This window comes from Macaca fascicularis, chromosome 5, assembly GCF_037993035.2.
Source record: "Macaca fascicularis isolate 582-1 chromosome 5, T2T-MFA8v1.1".
Lineage (NCBI taxonomy): Eukaryota > Metazoa > Chordata > Mammalia > Primates > Cercopithecidae > Macaca > Macaca fascicularis.
In genome coordinates, this window is record NC_088379.1 from 56,238,517 (window position 1) to 56,258,780 (window position 20,264).

The window sequence follows — 20,264 nt, forward strand, 5'->3', positions numbered from 1 at the left end:
AGCTGGGCAGCCTGTTGAGGTTTAACCTTGTGGTTGACTACCTGGAAGTTACAGAATTGGCTTCTTTGACCCCAAATCAGCCCACTTGGGGTCAACCATGAGGCAAGACCTCTGGGAAACAGGTCGTCAGAATGTATCAAGCCATATGCCTTTGGCTACCCCTGGTAATGATGAGACAGACGTCTTGGCCAAGGTCCGATGGTTAGAGTCAGCACCTACATGAGATGTGTCTCCAGATGTATGTCTCCAGATGGAGACAACTATCCAATGTAACATAACAAGTGACAGTAGGGCAGGTGCCCTTGACCAGATAGCAATTAGATTACATTGGGCCATTGCCAAAATCGCAGGGCTACACATATACACCGATGGCTGTAGACACAGCCATTGGCTTATTGTTCACCTACACTTGCAGGGTGGCTGACCAGCAACACACCATTCGAGCCCTGCAACACTTATGTGACTTATATGGCCATCCCCTGGCCGCTGAAAGTGATAGTGGAACACATTTTACTAGACAACAGGTACAACAGTGGGCACAGCAGATGGACCTACAATGGGGGTTCCATGTTCCTTATAACCCACAAATCTTGAAAATGTGGCCACAGAAAGATGGCCCGGCCCCGGTGGAGGCGCTGTTACACCAGGCCACCGCCCCCATCCAACTACAGACGCACACCAAGGATGACCTTCTCTGACCAGGTATGGGGACAAATGGTAATATATTGTTGCCTGCCCCAGTGCCCCTGAAGGCAGGGGAACAGAAAACCTGACATTGGCCACGAACCCTCCAAGCCCCCCATTGCAGATGGTTGGCTATTCTAGCTCCGTCAGGGGAGGGTCTGCAGTATGATTTACATGTTGCTCCTTGGGTATTTAATGTGTGGCCTCCAAACTGGCCATTCACAGGGGAATGACCAGAGAAGGGACCCTCCTCTGGGGGACATATGTGCTGTCTGTGTGGCCTATTATAAACTCCCCTGCGACTCTGGCATGGATACAAGACCCAAAAGAACCACGGGGAGCTGAGAAGGTGTTATATCATTGCCCATGGCAGAAGCCCTTGGCAGCTGCATTGTTATCCAGGGATGAAAAGTTAGCCTATATTCTGCCTGAGGAATGTGATTTACCCCCATGAGTACCTGTGTCTGCTTTGTCATTTTAGCCATAGGTTGGCATGCTCCAACAACATTGTGGACTGGGCTCACACCTACGCTGAGGTTACCAGAGTCTCCAACTGTTAGATCTGCACCATCCTTCTAGCAGCAGCCGTGGATGGCTTGCCTTGGCATCCAGCTTTTTGTGAAGAAATGGACATGATTAGAAACTTGGGGTCCCATAGACAATGGGCGGGATGGGAGGCAACATGGTGAGCTTTGGACAAGGGCGTTACAAAACCCATGGCAAGCCTGCACCCTGGCTGACTCATAGCATCCATGATGAATGGGGCTGGCTAATGGGAGAACACGTGGTGGCCCCATTGCAAGTACCACAATGTATAGAGCAACACTGGGGTAAGGTCACTGTGGAATGGTTGCCCGCTGAGACCTGTGCAAACATAACACATGCCACCATGCCAAGGGTGTGGGGGAACAAGTGGCCTTACCAAGGCTGGGCCCTCATAGACTTTGTGCCTCCTGGGAGTTTATGGGTCTGTGGGGACACAGGATGGCCGTATCTGCCAGCCAACTGGACTGGACGTTGTACCTGGGAGTGGCCTTCTGTGCCTGCCACTGTGATTCCCACATTGCTTAGTCACACACATAACTGGGAGGTGCTGCATTCCCAGTTTTTGTGAGTGCAGTGGGCCCCTAGTGGTTCTACCCCTTAGCAATAACTATCCCTGGAGCAGCTGTCATCACTGTAGAAATGCAGATTACAGCCCTTGCAGAGTACACAGATTGGGCCCTGAATTATACCCGAGTTGCCCTCCTTTTGTTAATTGATGAGGTTGATCGGATCAGGAAGGTGATGCAAAACCAGATGGCCTTAGACATAGTCACAGCTGCTCAAGGTGGCACCTGTGCCCTTGTAGGGACACAGTGTTGTACATTCATCCCTGACAATCACCAGAACATACTGGCAGCTTTGCAGGGGGTGTCGTGTCATGGGAGATTAAGGCGATTGAGTACCTTACTGATGGTAAGACCCCCTGCAGAGATGGTGGGTGTCTCCGTGCTCTGGCCTACGTTGGACTCTCAATCATAGGTAGCATAGCAGGAATAGTAGTAGGTTGTTGCTCTCTTTATTGTTGCTGTGGCCTATGGGTCCAGGGTGCTCCCCTATGTGCATGAGTTCCCACTAAGAGGACCCCCTTAGCCTAAGGGGTGGAGTGTAAGGAACATGGCTGTGCTGCTGCCAGGCAGGCACAGGCCGAGGTAAAAATCCTGCATAACACAGTGGGATTGGAGCACATGTGCACAATCTTGTGCCTTATATAATCACAGTTATGTAGACACAACACAGAGAAGCTCATCACCTGGCTCTCAGCCACTATCATTTGGGAGGTGTATAAATGTAACACTGACACTGTGAAAGAGCTGCTGAATAAAGCCATGTCTCATCTACCTGCTGTCTCTCAAGTGTTCTTCTAGCTCCCTGCCACAGCCCCCCAACCCCGCCCCATCTAACCACCCCCCTCTGACCTCAGCTGGGGCTTGAACCTGACATTTGCTTTATTGTACTTTACAGATACTTAAAAACAACAACAAACTAAAGTTTTGTGGCAGCCCTGTGTTGAACAAGCCTATTGGTGCCATTTTGTCCTCACTTCATGTCTGTCATATTTTGGTAATTCTTTCAATATTTCAAATTTTGTCATTATTATGATATCTGTTATAGTGGTCTATGATCAATGATTTTTGGTGTTACTATTGTAATACTTTGTGGTGCCACAAACTGTACCCATATAAGATGGAAAGCTTAATTGATAAAAGTTGTGTGTGTTCTGATTGTCCCAGTGACCAGCTGTTTCCTCATCTCTCCCCTCTCTTTGGGCATCTCTACTCCCTGAGACACAACAATATTGAAATTAGGCCAATAACCGTACAATGGCCTTTAAGTGTTTAACTGAAAGGAAGAATCACATGTTTCTCACTTTAAATCAAAAGCTAGAAACGATTAAGCTTAGTGAAGAACACATGTCAAAAGCCAAGACGGGCCGAAAGCTAGGCCTCTTGCACCAAACACCCAAACTGTGAATGCAAAGAAAAAGATCTCAAAGGAAATTTAAAATGCCATTCCAATGAACAGGTGAATGAAAAGAAAGTGAAACTGCCTTATTGAAATGGAGAAAGTATTAGTGGTCTGAATAGAAGGTCAAACCAGCTACAACATTCCCTTAAACCAAAGCCTCATCTAGAGAAAGGTCCCAACTCTCTTCAATTCTATGACGGCAGAGAGAGGTGAGGAAGCAGCAGAAATTGGAAGCTAGCAGAGGTTGGTTCATGAGGTTTAAGAAGCTTTCTCTGGAACATAAAAGTGCAAGGTGAAGCAGCAAGTGCTGATGTAGAAGCTGCAGCAAGTTTTCCAGAAGATCTGGCTAAGATAATCTATGAAGGTGGGTACAACTAAAGAACAGAATTTCAAGGTAGACAAAACAGTCTCCTGTTGGAAGGGGATGCCATCTAGGACTTTCACAGCTAGAGAGGATAAATGAATACCTGACTTCAAAGCTTCAAAGAACAGGCTGACCTCCTTGTTAGGGGCTAACGCAGCTGGTGATTTTAAGTTGGAGCCAATGCTTATTTGCCATTATGGAAATTCTAGGGCCCTTAGAATTACACCGAATCTACTCTGCCTGCTCTCCATAAATGCCTGGATGACAGCACATCTGTTTACATCATAGTTTACTGAATATTTTAAGCCCACTGTTGATGTACAGCTCAAACAAGGAAAAGAAAAAGAAAAAGAATTCTTTCAACATATTACTGATGATTGACAGTGCACCTAGTCACCCAAAAGCTCTGGAGGTGTACAAGGAGATTAAAGTTGTTTTTATGCCCCGCTATACAACATCTATCCTGCAGTCCATGGATTAAGGAGAAATTGACTTTTAAGTCTTATCATTTAAGAAATATATTTTGTAAGGCTACAGAAGCCATAGATAATGATTCTTCTGATGGATCTGGGCAAAGTAAATTGAAAATCTGGCGAGGCTACAGCATGTGTAAAAACATGTGTAAAAACTATACAACATTGGTCTGTGCAATGATTTCTTACATATGACCCCAAAAGCACAGGCAACAAAAGCAAAAATAGAAAAATGAGATTGCATCAAACTACAAAGCTTCTGCACAGCAAAGGAAAAAAACAGAGTGAAAAGACAACCAATGAACTGGGAGAAAATATTTTCAAATCATACATCAGATAAAGGGTTCATATTGAAAATATATAAGGAACTCCAACTACCCAAAAACAAAAAATCAAATAACTCTATTACAAAATGGGCAAAGACTGGGCATAGTGGCTTGTGCCTGTAATCTCAACAGTTTGGGAGGCCAAAGTGGGAGGAGAGCTTTAGGCTAGGAGTTCAAGAATAGCCCGAGCAACAAAGTGAGACCCTGTCTCTACCAAAAATAAATAAATAATTAAATAAAAAGCCGTATGTGGTGGCGCACACCTGTTGGGATGCTGAGGCGGAAGGATGTCTTGAGCCCAGGAGGTTGAGGCTGCAGTGAACTGCTCTGTAACTCCAGCCTGGGTGACAGAGCAAGACCCTGTCTCAAAAAAAAAAAAAAAAAAAAAAAAAAAAAAAAAAAAAAAAAAGGTGGGGAGGGAGCAAAGGACATGAATAGATCCTTTTTCAAAAGAAGATATACAAAAGGCCAGCAGATACATGAAAAAAAATTAATCATCATGGGAATACACATTAAAACCACAATGAGATATATAACACCTCTTAGAATGGCTCTTATCAAATAGATGAAAGATAACAAGTGTTGGTGAGAATGTGGAAAAAAAGAAACCCTTGTATATTGCTGGTGGGAATGTAAATTAGTATCGCCATTTTGGAAAACAGTATGGAGGTTCCTCAAAAAACTAAAAATAGAATTACCATATGAGCCAACAATTCTACTTCTGGGTATATATCCAAAGCAATTGAAATCTGTATATTGAAGAAATGTCTGCACTCCCATGTTTATTTCAGCATTACTCATAATAGCCAAAATTTGGAAATAAACTAAGTGCCCATCAACAGACGAGTGGATTAAAAATGTGTTATATATACACAATGGAATACTGCTTAGCCTTAAAAGACAACAAAATTCTGTCATTTGTGACAACATGGATGAATTTAGAGGACATTAAGCTAAGTGAAATAAGCCACCCATAGAAATACAAATATTTTATTATCTCACTTATCTACGAAATCTAAAAATTCAAACTCATAGAAGTAGAGAACGGTGGTTACCAGAGGTAGGGGGTAGACTGGGTGGGGAAAGGGGAGAGGTTAGTTAAAGGGTACAAAGTTTCAATTAGACAGGAGGAAAATGTTCTGGTGACCTCTTGCCCAGCAAGGTGACTATTAACTATAGTTAATAACAATGCATTGTACATTTCAAAATTGCTAAAAGTGAATTTTAAATGTTTTCACCAAAAATAAATAAGTATTTAAGGTGAATAGGTTAATTGCCTGATTTGATCATCCCACAATGTATATATGTACTGAAGCATCATTTTATCCCATAAATATATATATGTAATTATTATTTGTCAATAAAAATAAAATCAAAAGAAGCTTGGAGAAAGTGATGGCCCAGACTGAAAGCCATGCCAGAAATGTGTTAGTCTTGTGATCTTAGCCATGGTGTTAAATGCTGTGCACCAAGGAAGTGTTTCCATATTAATAAACTCTGCCTTATTTCACATTATGTCCTGCCACCCCCTTGATTTGGCACTCTTAGCATTTGCTTTCACATGTTCTCTCATAGGCTTGCTGGCACATGTTAACTAGGTTCTGCACGTCCTTGGGGGTACAGTCCCTTTCCTCCCTTGGCAGGCCCTGCACTTGTATCGTGAGCTCACTCTTCTTACTGGTCTCGTGTCTAAGAGGAGTGCTGGGGCAGAGCCCAAAGGAATGTGTTCTCTTGCAAGGCCAGGGAGAGTGCTGCCTCCAGCAGTGCTATTCACTTCTGTAGGGCCAGGGGCTTCAGGGTCTGAGGATCCATTATTTAAGTGCATTAGCATAGATGTCCCCATCCCCATTTTCAGGGTCCCAAACTTTTCCAGTCAGGACCCTGATCTTGCTCTGTGGCCCTGGGTAGGTTGAAAAATCCAACCTTCTCTGGAGCCTTGTTATGATTGTGATTAAGTCCTGAATCTGTCCTCAGATGTCCCTGCTCTTTGCCAGCAGGAGAGAAGATTCTCTTAATGTGCTCAAGTAGGCCCCTGGCTTCACACCTTGTCTTAGCCTTTTCAGGCTGCAATAGCAAACTACCACAGATTAATGACTTATATATATACATATATATATAAAAAGAAATGTATTTCTCACAGTTCCGGAGGCTGGGAAATCCATGATCAAGGTACTGGCAGTTTTGGTGTCTGGAGAGGGCCCACTTCTTCACAGCCAGCCACCGCAGCCTCACAGGTGAAAGGGGTTGACGCACTCTCTGGGATCTTTTATAAGAGCACGAATTCACTTCACAAGGGTTCTGCCCTCATGACCTAATCGCCTCCCAAAGGCCTCACCTGCTAACATCATCACCTTGGGGATTAGGATTTCAACATAGGAATTTTGACGAGACACAAACATTCAGACCATAGCACACCTAGTCTTTAATGACTAGTCATTTTGTGCCTTTTATTATCTTTTTCCAAATTATCTAACTCCTCCAGCAGCAGCCTTCCAATTCTATTTTTTTTCAGATTTATAATTCCCCCATATTTCTCAAATGCCTGATACATTGCACCTGCTGGTACATTTGCTTTGACCAATTTACCATCCATCCCAGTTCACAACAGGTAAAAGTATTAACAATTGCACTACCACCTGTGTCAGGGGCTCTGCACGCTCCTCGTAGGACCAGTAATGTGCTTCTCATTGCCAGCCGTCTGGCAGGTGAGTGAGATTCAGAATCCCTTTTTAACATCTGCTTTCTTGAACAAATTCTATTGCAGGCCAGGTTCCCTGGTAAGCATACTGATAGGGAGATTAGCAAACAAATTTAATCTGGGAGTGTTTGTAGGATTAATACCTGTCGGTAAAGTGAAGGAAGCAGGATTAAGCAGAGGGAGAAGTTGAACATGAGACAGCCACAGCAAAGGCCTCAGTGAGCTTGCAGGAAGTTCTGAAGCTGGGATGGCTGTCAGATTTGGCCCAAGGGGAGAAGGTGGGGTAGAATATTTATACCATTGCATCAACCAGCTTTGGATGCGGGCTGCTCCCAGGAAAGGTGCATAACCTTCAGCAAGGGCAATTTTCAGAGCTCCACAGCTGCTGCCAGTTGCTTGCCTAGCAGCTGAAAGAAAAGCGCTTCATTCCTTAAGGTGGATCTGATGGCCCAGCACAGCCTCCATCACACTGCATCACTTCCCCCCACCTTCACTGTGCTGCCTGGATCACCTCTAGCATAAAGTATTTTCACCCAAATCCTTGGATCAAAGTTGGCTTCAACAGAAGCCTGAACTAAAACAGTCTCCCAGGAGGCTAAGCAATTTTAAAGTAGACAGGTGTAATAGCAATAAGTGTAATAATTACTAATTATCACAGTGATAGGTAACACTTGCAGCATGTTTTACAGGTAGTGATTCACACCCTCATTTTCTTTACCTCTAAAATGAGAGTGTTTGATTAGATGACTATTAAGATACCTTCCAACCTAAATGTTGTTCTACAATCTCCTTTTCTGTTCAAATCTAACTCACAACATCAGGTCCCACCTCTCATTTCTCCTGGGACTCTGCGCCTATTGGCAAAGAATGGGGTAGGAAATATTTATAACGATTAGCTTTGCTGTTTTATTTATTTAAAAGGCCACTCATTCTTTTAAGCAGAGACCTGGTGAAGAGTTGGGCCCCTTTGCTGAGGTTAAGGGGTTAATAGTGGTAGCTGCCTTCCCTGTTCTTCTGAGGTCCTGCGAATTTTGCAGAAGGTGAGGGAGTTGCCCTTACAGGTGGGGTGTTGGTAACAAACAAAATGTCCCCACAAATTTCCAATGAGTGACAGCATTTGGTGGCTCTGGCCTAGAGATGTAAGAAGCACCCCCTAAAGTGCAGGAGAGTCAGACGCCAGAAATAAAAATGCCAACTGTGTCCTGTTGAGAAGTCACAAAAGGCTATTTCTTGAGCCCTTCCACTTTCCACCTCCTATAAAGGAAAAGCATTATAGGTACATAAAATCATCTACTGAGGGAGGTTGTGTGAGGAGAAAAAGAAAGTAGAGATAACCCAAATTGTAGATGTCTACATATGTGGACAAGACACATACTTAGATTTTCCATATTGAGTTCCACACGTAATTAGAGGACATTACGAAGACTTGGCTCTCCCCATGAACTTTCCCCCTCCATAAGCTGGTGCATGCCTATGAGAGAGAATGTAGCAAATTGTATTTCTTCCAAAATTTCTTAAGGCAAATGAACAGATAATCTGTAAAGCAGAAGAGTCCTTTATTCACTTCTCACTGCTTATTTATTCTGAGTTTAAAATCATAAAGCACATTAATTGGAAAGGACAACAAACATTGATGGTAAGGGTGAACATAGCAAAGTGAGTGCAGAGAAGCCTCTATCCTGCTCTGAGACCTGGCAAGCATCCTTCTTATAGGGTACTTTAGTTTGTTTTTACAGATCGTATCAATCTGTAAAGTCTATGTTTTAGGGAGCATCACCCAACCAGTAACAAATCCCAGCCAGGTAAAAAGGGTGCTAAGATGCAGTTATGTAGTTATGTAGTTGTAGACCTAGTTATGTAGAACAAGCGACAAATTTTTAGTGAAGCCTAGATCATCATTTGGAGAACATCAGGTTGCTAAAACATTTTCTCTGTTTTTGGAATACATTTGGCCTGCAGCATTTCAGCCAAACCCTAAGAGGAATTACGTGGCTTTTCTCTTCATTAATCATAAAAAGTTAGACTGGAATCAAAGATTTGATATGCTCTAGAACTTGGTTTGACTTTGCCTTTGTGTATTTAATTAAGAGACAAGAGACACATATTAAGATGTTCCAGACGAAGTCCCTAAACATGAGCATTTCCATGATTGAAAGAGAACTCTTTTTACAATTGTCAGTGAATTTAAGGTCTGAGAGGAATGTGAGTATAGAAAGGGCTGTTAATATTTGCTTGAGTTCAGAATTAATGTTCAGTTTTAAAGTTTAGGTTTATCAATTTTACATTTTAATCAAACTCGGCCTACAAATCTTACTCTAATGTTTATATAATATTAATAACCACTTTTACGTGCTGTTTAATCAATGTTTAATGAACTCTACCCAACGAATAAAACTCTCTTTAAACAATCAGACTAATTTACAAATTTGCTTTAATACATTCTTTTCAAGATTTTAGAATAAATATCTTATTTCATTTTTCGCTAGTTATTTCAAATGCTTATGCAAGACAAAATTACAACCCTAACAAGTCTTCCTGACCACGTATGAAAATCTTGTTAATCAAATACATAATATTATACATTTTTGATATTGAATTTTCCTAAACATTCCAATATGCTTAAAATTTATATTAAACTTTTCTGCTTAAACTCAGCTAAATTAGTGATATACTTCAAACTGAAGTCATGTTTTCCTGAGAGGCCAGATTCTTTTATACTTTATAAATACATGAATTTGATTTATTCCATCATCTGTAAATTTAATTCTGAATGACCTTGGCTTGTAAAGTCACTTCCCCAAATAAGGAGCAGTCATTTACGTGTCCAGATGCAGTGGTGGAAATAAAGTGGATGGATCCCAGAGATATTAAGGAGGTGGGGAAATGAAATCACTCTTGGTGAATGATTTAAAGGCAGAGGTTGTTGTTGGTGGGGGGTTCAAGGATGACACAACAGCTTAATTTTAATGGATGGCAATACCAACATTTGCATGGACAGGGAGTATTTAGGGGAGGGGAGACTGTGGGAAGGGTAAGGATGTGAGTTTTAGGACCGGATAGTGCCTTAGCAATTGTCTGTATCACTTCTCACCCAAAGATAAGGGAATTGATATTCAGAAATGGAGTGATTTCTTTTTAAGTAAGAAACCTGTTAATAAAATAAGCTTCTTTGATGTTACAGAGCTAGAGAGTGACACCAGGTTTCTCCTAGATTCACTTCCTTTTAGTATTTCTGTCTAAAAAATGGACAGGATGAAGTGGGATCCTGCTAGACATCATTCTCCTTGTCTTGCCAGTCCTAGAACACAAAAAAGCAAATAGGAAAAGCAAATAGAAACTTGCTGGTGCTGGAACACTGAAAAGTAAATAGAAAAAGCAAACTAAAAAAATTGCCTCCAAGATTTTGCTCACAACCTGAGATGATACAAGAAAAGGACTTAAAAAAAAAAAAACAAAAAAACAAAAAAACCAAACCTAAGCTTATCAATCAAGCAGGTACAGAATATGAACAACAAACAAGTCATCATTTTGCCTTTAGTAAGATGCCACGCCAACACTAACTTCCCAGGTTGGATAAGAGGACGGGGCCAGATGTCAAAATTATACAGCTTGTCCTAAGGTGGCAGGACACAAGGAAGCATTTTTGTTGTTAATTGATGTTGCCTTTAGCATTGCCAAAAACCCCCTCAGAATTTGGCCAAGGCTTTCCCAGTTACACAAATGTCTTACATTAAACGGGCTGGATGATCTTATTAGTCCCAGGTCCACACTGAGGTTGCAGTTCTGTTTCGAGGAAACTCCAGGGTGCAAATCCAGGGCACGTGGACAACGGAGGGCGCCAACAAAGAGTTGGGAGACTTCCTCAATTTTAATCTTCCTTGGAATTTTAGCTTTTGCTAGGAAAATACCTTCGTTCTTTACTTTGTGAAAAAAGAGACTTGGAGGAGACTTCAAGTTCCTTTCCAGTCAGTGGGATTTAGAATTGGCCAGAGTTTCCAGGAATCACAGGCCTTAGTACAAAGTGAAACTGCCCTACCTGCTTTTCACATGTGCACCACGAGTCGGGGGGACACGGCCCAAGTGGCTGAGTGGGCTCCCTGAGGAATCAGCAGGTCCACATTCAAGAGTCTCTGTAAGAAGTACTTAGAAAAAAGTCTCTTTCATTAATTTCGTGAGGGTAGTGGGATAATAAAAACAGTATACAAATAAGGAGGTTGTAAAAACGTTTGCTTTTAACAAAGAGGGAAAAAATAATAACTCCAGAGACTTAAATCTAGGTTAGATGAATTGTGGCAACATGAATCCTGCTAACCCCAGTTTACAACCTCATTGCAATTGCAGTTTTCAGATTCTCATTAACTTCAGTGTGAAGTGCATTTGCCTCTGAGTTATCTTAGGTGGGCGAATGTGGGCAGATGCTTTCATTAAAAAAAAAAAAAAAATCTGCTGGATATTTCCAAACTCGAATTCATTGAAGTTGCTCCTAGCCAGGGAATTTATAAGTTGAAATTAACGATAAAACATACGAGAATTTCCAAAGCTAAGCAAAATGCCTAGCAAAATTAAAAATGTCCTCTGTCCTGTGGACACCATGATTGCTTATCAGGGACATCTACCATTCTGCACTGATAAAAAGTGACCACTGCATATGAAATAGCTCCTTAACTGAAAGCGAGAGTCACTGTGCCTTTCTTTGCTTACTGATATTTTTAATTTCTAGGAGGTGGGAGGTAGAAAGGGCAGAACATGCAAATAAAGCAAATGGAAATACACAAAGCTGGGGCCCGTGATTCAGGCAAGAACGCTGTGTGAACTAACCTGCCATTTGTGGTAAAGTACGGTAGAAATGTTAATTTTGTTACTGAATAATGGGTCTCAGCACGACTGAACTCTCGGCAACTATTTTACATCTAATTGGGGATGATGCACAAAAGAAAATCAAGCACACATTTCTTTAGCTTGGCACCTGCAGCTGATAATGAACTGGTATAGAGGTCTTGCTCAGAACAATCAAGTCTCTATCTGCTGCTAGTTTCAGTTGACACTGGGCTGGTAGCCACATTTCTTTTTTTTTTTTTTTGAGACGGAGTCTCGCTGTGTCTCCCAGGCTGGAGTGCAGTGGCGTGATCTCGGCTCACTGCAAGCTCCGCCTCCCGGGTTCACGCCATTCTCCCGCCTCAGCCTCCCAAGTAGCTGAGACTACAGGCGCCCGCCACCACGCCCGGCTAGTTTTTTTTGTATTTTTAGTAGAGACGGGGTTTCACCATGTTAGCCAGGATAGTCTCGATCTCCTGACCTCGTGATCCACCCGCCTCTGCCTCCAAAAGTGCTGGGATTACAGGCTTGAGCCACCGTGCCCGGCCTGCCACATTTCTTCCATTCCTCTCTTTGGTCGCTTCTGGAGGTCATATGATAAGCCGTGTTTGCTGGTTTCAGGTTTCATCTTCCTGGGTCAGTTCTAGGGTACTCTGCATTACCATGTTTGATGTTTCCACATTACACCATTCACCACCGGATGCCAGTAGAGCACTGTGGCTTGAAGTCAAAGGGTTGAACACGACCATTTCTAGGCCAGTGGAATGGCATCAGAAATTGAACAACAATCCTAATTTCCTGGCATTTATGAATCCCAGTAATGACCCCAAGTTAGCTGATTTGAAAATGTTTTAATTCTTAGTTCCATAAGGGCTAGATGTTATTTTCATCTGAACATTTAGAATAATGAGATTCAGAGAATTTAATAATATGTCAATGAATCATAGCAGAACCAAATTTTGATTCAAAGTCTTCCAACTTCTACTTCTTTTCCTTCTCCCTAACTTGAAGAATGAGGGCTTACCTGTGAAAATTGATTGTATATTGTCTTTTGTCAGTGAGGAGGTAGGAGGTAGGGAGAAATGTAAAAGACAAAATATAAGGGAAAAAAGCTTCTCAGTGTTAGTTACATATAAATCATTGTTTCTTGTTGAAATGTAGGTTCTGATTCCGATTCTCAAATGTTGCCGGTTGGGAGGCCGTACTTTGAGAGTCAAGACCGTGGAGTCCCGAGTCTGGGCACCGATAAAAAAGAATCACCTGATTTCCTTGTCTGCAATCCCCGGGAGACACTCTTCAGGGTCTGACTGAATGGAAAAGGAAGCAGCGAATCCGGTCCAGCGTTAAAGTCACCGCCCTCACTGCCCTCTTCAGTTTGGACATGGTATTTCTTGCAGTAGCCACCAGAGGGCGCTAAAGAACCTCCTTGAAACGGCAGCAGAGCCCCGTGAGGTTACCAGACTATTTCCACAAGACCTGTCCTGGGCTGGTCTTGGGGTTTGTAGGGAGGACAGTTTGTTCAGGAGTGGATGAGGAACAGAAGACCCCCAAGACCACAGGATGTGTCAGAGACAGAGCTGAGGACTTTGCTGGGACTACCACGCAGAGATAAGCACAAGAATCAGGCCACGGAGGCATCATTTGGATCCTCATTCCTCTCACCCCTCTTTGAGGGCAAAGGGTGTTAGTATACTTAAGGATGTTGTCCACTTAATAGAGAGAAAAGGCTAGATCAGGGATTTTCCCCTGGGGCTTCCAGCCCCACTCAAGTTAGGGGATATAATGAGATATTTGTTTGATTTTTAGATTTCAAATGGAGAGGCTGTTATCCAGATTTTTTTTAAAAAATGCTTAAAATAAAATTGATTGCCTGCCGTAAGATAAGCAATTTTTTTCAATAGTAGAATATGTGATAAAAATACACATCTTTAGCCTTCATTAACTTTTATTAAAAATTGTAACAATTCATATTTGGCATAGCCATCAGTTGTACATGTAAAGTAATAAATGAGATCATGTTATTTGGAGTCGGTCTTTGGGATTCAAATATCAGAACTGACATTCATTAGCTGGGTGATACTGGGCAAATTCATTTACCTTTCTGAACCTTAGTTTCCTCATCTAACCTCTTCTGAATGTATTTGGCCAATGATGGGGGTCGGGGGGTTGGAAAGCACGAATAGGAAATTGTAAGGTGGGAGGATGTAGAGGTAGAGACCCTTATTTCCTCTAATCCCTGTTCACACTCAGTTCTGGTCATGGTTGACGACTTGCTCTATTTGATAATAAATTTAATAATATCAGCACTCTCGGATGCACAAGAGTAGTTATAAAAACGTGGGTATGTCCTACTCTCTCCTAGATAATATAGTAAAAAAATTATTTCCGGCCGGGTGCAGTGGCTCATGCCTATAATCCCAGCACTTTGGGAGGCCAAGGCGGGCGGATCACGAGGTCAGGAGATCAAGACCATCCTGGCTAATACGGTGAAACCCCGTCTCTACTAAAAAAATGCAAAAAAATTAGCCGGGCATGGTGGCGGGCGCCTGCAATGCCAGCTACTCAGGAGACTGAGGCAGGAGAATGGCATGAACCCGGGAGGCAGAGCTTGTAGTGAGCGGAGATCGCGCCACTGCACTCCAGCCTGGGCACAGAGCCAGACTCCATCTCAAAAAAAAAAAAAAAAAAATCCTAAATATTCCAAACAACTTACATGCTGTTATAGTGTTTAAGCTATTTAATCAGTACAGATGAGACTTAATGGCATCTTGGCTGATGACTCATTCAATGACTATGGTTCCTGTCCGGCAATCTAGCTTCCAAACTGCAGGTCTCCAACAGCCTTCCATAACGCCATTTCTTCCCCTTTCTTCTTTAGGCCTCAGAGGGGCTACTAGTCCCTGAGTGCCTCAATATTCCATTAACCCTGCCCACACCTTTGAAATAGTTTCCTTCATTGCAATCACTTCAAAGTTATGCATGCCTTCTATTTCCTATTGGTACCCTAAATGATATGGTATATAAGAATTTAATAAATATCAGTCACTTTAAATTTATGGTGAGAATGGATTCATATAGATTTACCATTTTCCAGCAGTATTTGCTAGTGTCATAATGTCATGACATACTTTTAGTGGAGTTTAGCTTGGAGATCTCAATGTTACATTAAATTTCAATGACAATTATCGATTAATTCAAACCCACCAGCATGCTCAGATGCACGTTATAGTGATAAAAATGTGGGGCATATATTCTAGATAATATAGTAAAAAAATTATTTCCTAAATATTCCAAACAAATTACATGCTGTACAAGATGCTTTTCATTTTGCACAAGAGTTGCTTATTGAATATGTGGGACACCACGTGAGTTGCAAAGAAATAAAAGTCTGACTTACTGTCTATAAGAAATTTGCAATCCAGTTATGAAAATAAGACAAATATGAAAAGTTATTTTCTCGAAGTATCTTAAATGGTAATAAATGAGACAGTTAGAAGATATTCATTTATTTACTCATATATTTATCCAAAAAATACTTGAACTTCCACCATGTGCCGGGCCATAATCAATGCTAAGGATCTGAGGATGAGCAAAGCCAGAGACAGTTCTGGCCCTTATGAAGTTAGTATCCTAATTGGAGATGGAAGGCCAATAGTCACACTAGCAATGGTATTATTATTGACTGAGGTAAGAGTTTTCAAGGAAAAGAAAGAGTTACGTGACAGCTTATCACAAGGAGATTAACCTAGGCACAGAAGGCTGTCCTGAGGAAGACCATTGAGCTTGGAACTGTAAGAGGTGTGACATTGTCAGACTTGCATTTTGAATGGATCACCTTAGCTGCTTTATGGAGGGATGTCGGGGCGGGGGAGGGTAGCTAGTTTTTAAGCTATTTAATCAGTCCAGGTGAGACTTGATGGCCTCTTGGTTGACATAGGGAGGCAGTAAAGATGGAGAGTTGTGTACGAATTAGGAAGATATTTAGAGAAACGGATCAATGATGTTTTGCTATGGGTTGGATACAGAACTGGTGGTGATAGAAAATAAATTTTGAAACGAGTCCTAGTTTTCCATCTTGCATAATGAAACAAATCATGGAGTTGTCACAGATGTAGGAAATGCTGGAATTGGACCAGACTGGAATTAGATCATGAATTTTGGTCCTTGACATTGAGTTTGAGGTACCTTTGCAAAATCCAAAGTGGAAATATAGCAGAGTCATTTGGATGGAATAGGATAGAGCTCCTCCCCACCCACCCAGAAGGTGGGGGCAAGTCAGTCAGATTTCTAATGTGGATACACAGATCTTAAACAAACACGTGAAAACTATTCAGCATCATTAGTCATTAGAGAAATACAGACTAGGACCACAAGAGATTAAACACCTACTAAAATGTCTAAAATGTAAAAGACCGATAATACCAAGGGCTGGTGAAGATATGAAGCAACTGGAACTCTCACATATTGCTGATGGGAATGCAAAATGGTACATTTACTTTGGAAAACAGTTTAGCAGCTTCTTATAAAGTTAAACATCCACCTGCCACATGACCCAGCATGTCCACTTGTAGGTACTAATCCAAGAGACACCAAAATATATGTTCCCACAAAGACTTGTAGTAAATGTTAACAGCAGTTTTAATCATGATATCCCCAAACTGGAAACAACTCAAAGGTCCATCAGCTGGCAAATAAATAAACAAGTTTTGGTATATCCATACATTGAAATAATAGCAACAACAAGGAAGAAGCTAGTAATACATTCAACAAGATGATGAATCTCAAAACCATTATGCAAAGTGAAAGCAGCCAGACAAAAGGCTGTACCATTTATATGACAGGCTGGAAAAGGCAAAAGTATAGTAACAGAACAGGGGCTGGGGCTGTTCTGCTAACTCACTGAACTGAACACTTAGACAGGGTCAATTTTACTGTCTGTAAACTATAACTTAATTAACCTGACATAAGAAAAGCGAGCTCCCTCGATGACTCTAATATTCTGTGTGGGCTGAACTATGCGTTCAAATTTTAGAACACTGAAATCGCCTGGAGGTTTGGGGATGGGTTTTTTCCTTTTTTTTTTTTTTTTTTTTTTTTTTTTGTGCCTCAAGTGTTTACTGACACCAACCAAATCTCCGATTCTGTGATTCTCTTACACCAACTGGGTATCCAGCAATTCAATGCAGTTACAATACTATCTGTACTTAGCGTAGACCCCACAGGTTAAAGGCTCAGTCCCACAGGACTGCCCAAACTTCAGATGCCAGCTGCACATGGGGTGCCCAGGCTACTCTCCTTTCTACCCAGCCAACCACAAACTTGAGAGTTCCTAGGTCACCGCCCTCAGGTTTGATAATTTGCTAGAATGACTCCCAGAACTCAGGAAAGTACTACTATTTCCAGGGCATTATAAAAGATACAACTCAGGAACAGACAAATGGAAGAGATGCACAGGGCAGCGTGAGGAGAGGGGCACAGAGCTTCCATGTCTGCTCCAGTGCACCACTGCCCCCCACCTCCATGTTCTGGAAGTTCTCTGAACCTTATTGTTTGGTGGTTTTTATATCAGTTTTCATTACGTAGGCATGATTGATTAAATCATTGTCCATTGGTAATAAACTGAATTTCTAGCCCCTTTCATCTCCCTACAGGTGGTGGGGAGGGTGGGCCAAAAGTTCCAACCCTCTAATCACATGGTTGGTTCGTCTGCCTGCCAACCCCCATCCTAAGGCTATCTCAGGGCCTGCCAATAGCCACCTAATTGCCACAAACTCAGATATGGTTAAAAGGGGCTCATTGTGAATAATGAGACACTCGCATCACTCAGAGAATTCCAAGGGTTTTAGGAGCTCTGTACTAGGAACCTAGGACAAATACCAAATATAGTTATCTCTCGGTATCCTCAGGGGATTGGTTCCAGCCCCTCCCCCAAAACCCCAGTGGACACCAAAATCTGAGAATGCTCAAGTCTCTTATATAAAAGAACAGTGTTTGCATATGAACTATACACACTCTGCTGTTTACTGTACTTTAAATCATCTTTAAATTACAATATAAATTCTATGTAAATAGTTGTTATGCTGTATTTTTAGAATGTATATTTTTTAACTGTTGTATTGTTATTTTGGTGGATTATTTTCCCCTCAAATTAAGGCCAGGGCTGAGCCCTTCTGTTGGAGAAGTAGAATCTTTTCTTCCTGGGCCTCTGCTGGTTGGGTGGATGGGTTCGAGCAGCACTATTGATGGGTTTGTTACAGGTCTCCTGCATTCTGCTGCTAGGAGATCCTTGTGCTGCTTGGCCTGTGTAGCTCCTTCATTCAGTTTCTCAGCATTAAACATCCTGTTTTGGTCAGCATTACGTTGCATTTTCCATTCAACTCTATTTTACTTTGACTTTTGATTAATTTGTGTGTGTGTGTGTGTGTTGTCATTTATCACCTGAATACTGTCTTACTGTTTCACAAGTCTTTCTTTCCAGACCCACACCCAGTCAGATCTGCAATAGCTCGCCTTTCCTCAGACACTCCAGGAATGGTTCCACAAGTTTCCTGCATCTATGAGTTCAGCTCCCTGAATCAGATCAGGCTGAACACATCCAAATCCACTCCAACTTTTGAGGAATGGGTGCCTGTGTGGTAACAAAAGCGAGTTTAGAAACCCTCACTGGCCCTGCTTTTGTCTCCTTTTCCACATTGGCCCACTGCCTTCACCCCACCCACCAGCTGCCCAGATCCCCCTGGGATTGGACAACACGGCATGAATGTCTCAATCCAGCGGAAGCTTGAATGTCCTGGAGCTCCCACCCTTTCCCTGGCTTTGATTGGCCCTGAAAAGGATGGTAGCCAAAGAGGTTGAAGTAAGAAATATGTTTAGGGAAGGGAAAACTTGAGGCAGTCTAGTGAAGTGATTAACAGCATTTGCTTAGGAGTCAGATGGCCCTGGGTTTGAATTCTGATTTGTCTTTTGCTAGTTATATGATTTGGGGCAAGTACATGCCTGTTTCTACTGATGATACCAACTTCCTATAGAGTCAGCACAGTACAATAGTCAGACACATGGATTCTGGTTCCACACAGGCTGGATTTGAATGCTGGCTTGTCATTTAGTAGCTGCAGCCTCGACCTCCTGGGCTCAAGCAAGCCTCCCTCCTCAGCCTCCTGAGTAGCTGGGACTACAGGTGCACACCTCAATGCCCAGCTAGATTTTTATTTCTGTAGAGATGGAGTCTCATGAGCAAATGACTTAACCACTGTGTCCTAAGCAGGGGTGATAACAGTAGATGCTTCATGTGAAATAGTGATATTTCTTATTTGAGACTTCTGAATATTTGTTTAACTATCAAACGAGACCAAAATCAAATTAAAGAATGAAGTGATTCCTGATCTCTAAACATTGGAATCTGTAAAACGCTACAAGGCAGGATCTTGATGACATTTTATCAGCCCTCTATGTGCGCATGAGTGTATTTGTAATTCAAAACACGTTTAATTGTAGACAACAGAAAATATAGTAATTATAGGTGCTTTTAATTTTCTCCCAAGAAATTATTTAATAACATAAAAAGAAAAAGAAAAAGAAAAAGAAAAGTGAAAGACGGAGTCAGAGATAGCTTAAAACCTGGGTGACCTGGGAGCAGACCCCCCAAAGCAGTTGGTAAGCAGTAGGGAGGTGGGGTGGGGAGAGGAACACACAGTGGAGCTCAGTGGTGTGGTGGGTAGGATTTCCAGGATGATGCCAGGGCAGATGGGGACTAGAGTTCAAGTGTCTTCTTTGTCTGTTGATCAAACTCAATGCAAAACTGTCAAATGAAACATTAATGACTTTAAGAGTCAATATGACACAGTGAAAATGGGTTTGATAAATGTTTGAAGTCTGGAAGAAATCACAGTTAGTATGTGGTAGGTAACATTAGGGGGAAGAGGCTCTCATAGCCAAATATTTCCCACTGTGTTAATATCAGGAATAACTTCACTCACCTTTTACCAAATGATTTTAGATCATGTGTAAAAGGCAAATGAAATACAAAGAAAAATTAACCTCATAAAATCCTACTTTAAGAATCAGAGAAAGTCTACATTTGGGTAGATGCTGTCTTAAGAATGAATTACTCATGACCTGGGCAACATGGTGAAACTCCATCTCTACAAAAAAATACAAAAATTAGCTGGGTGTGGTGGTGTGTGCCTGTAGTCCCAACTACTGGGGAGACTGAGGGGGAGGACTGCTCGAGCCCAGGAGGTTGAGGCTTCAGTGAGCTGTGATTGTGCCACTGCACTCCAGCCTGAATGAGACAGTGAGACTGTCTCAAAAAACAAAAAGAAGAAGAAGAGGAAGAAGAAGAAGAAGAGGAAGAAGAAGAAGAAGAAGAAGAAGAAGAAGAAGAAGAAGAAGAA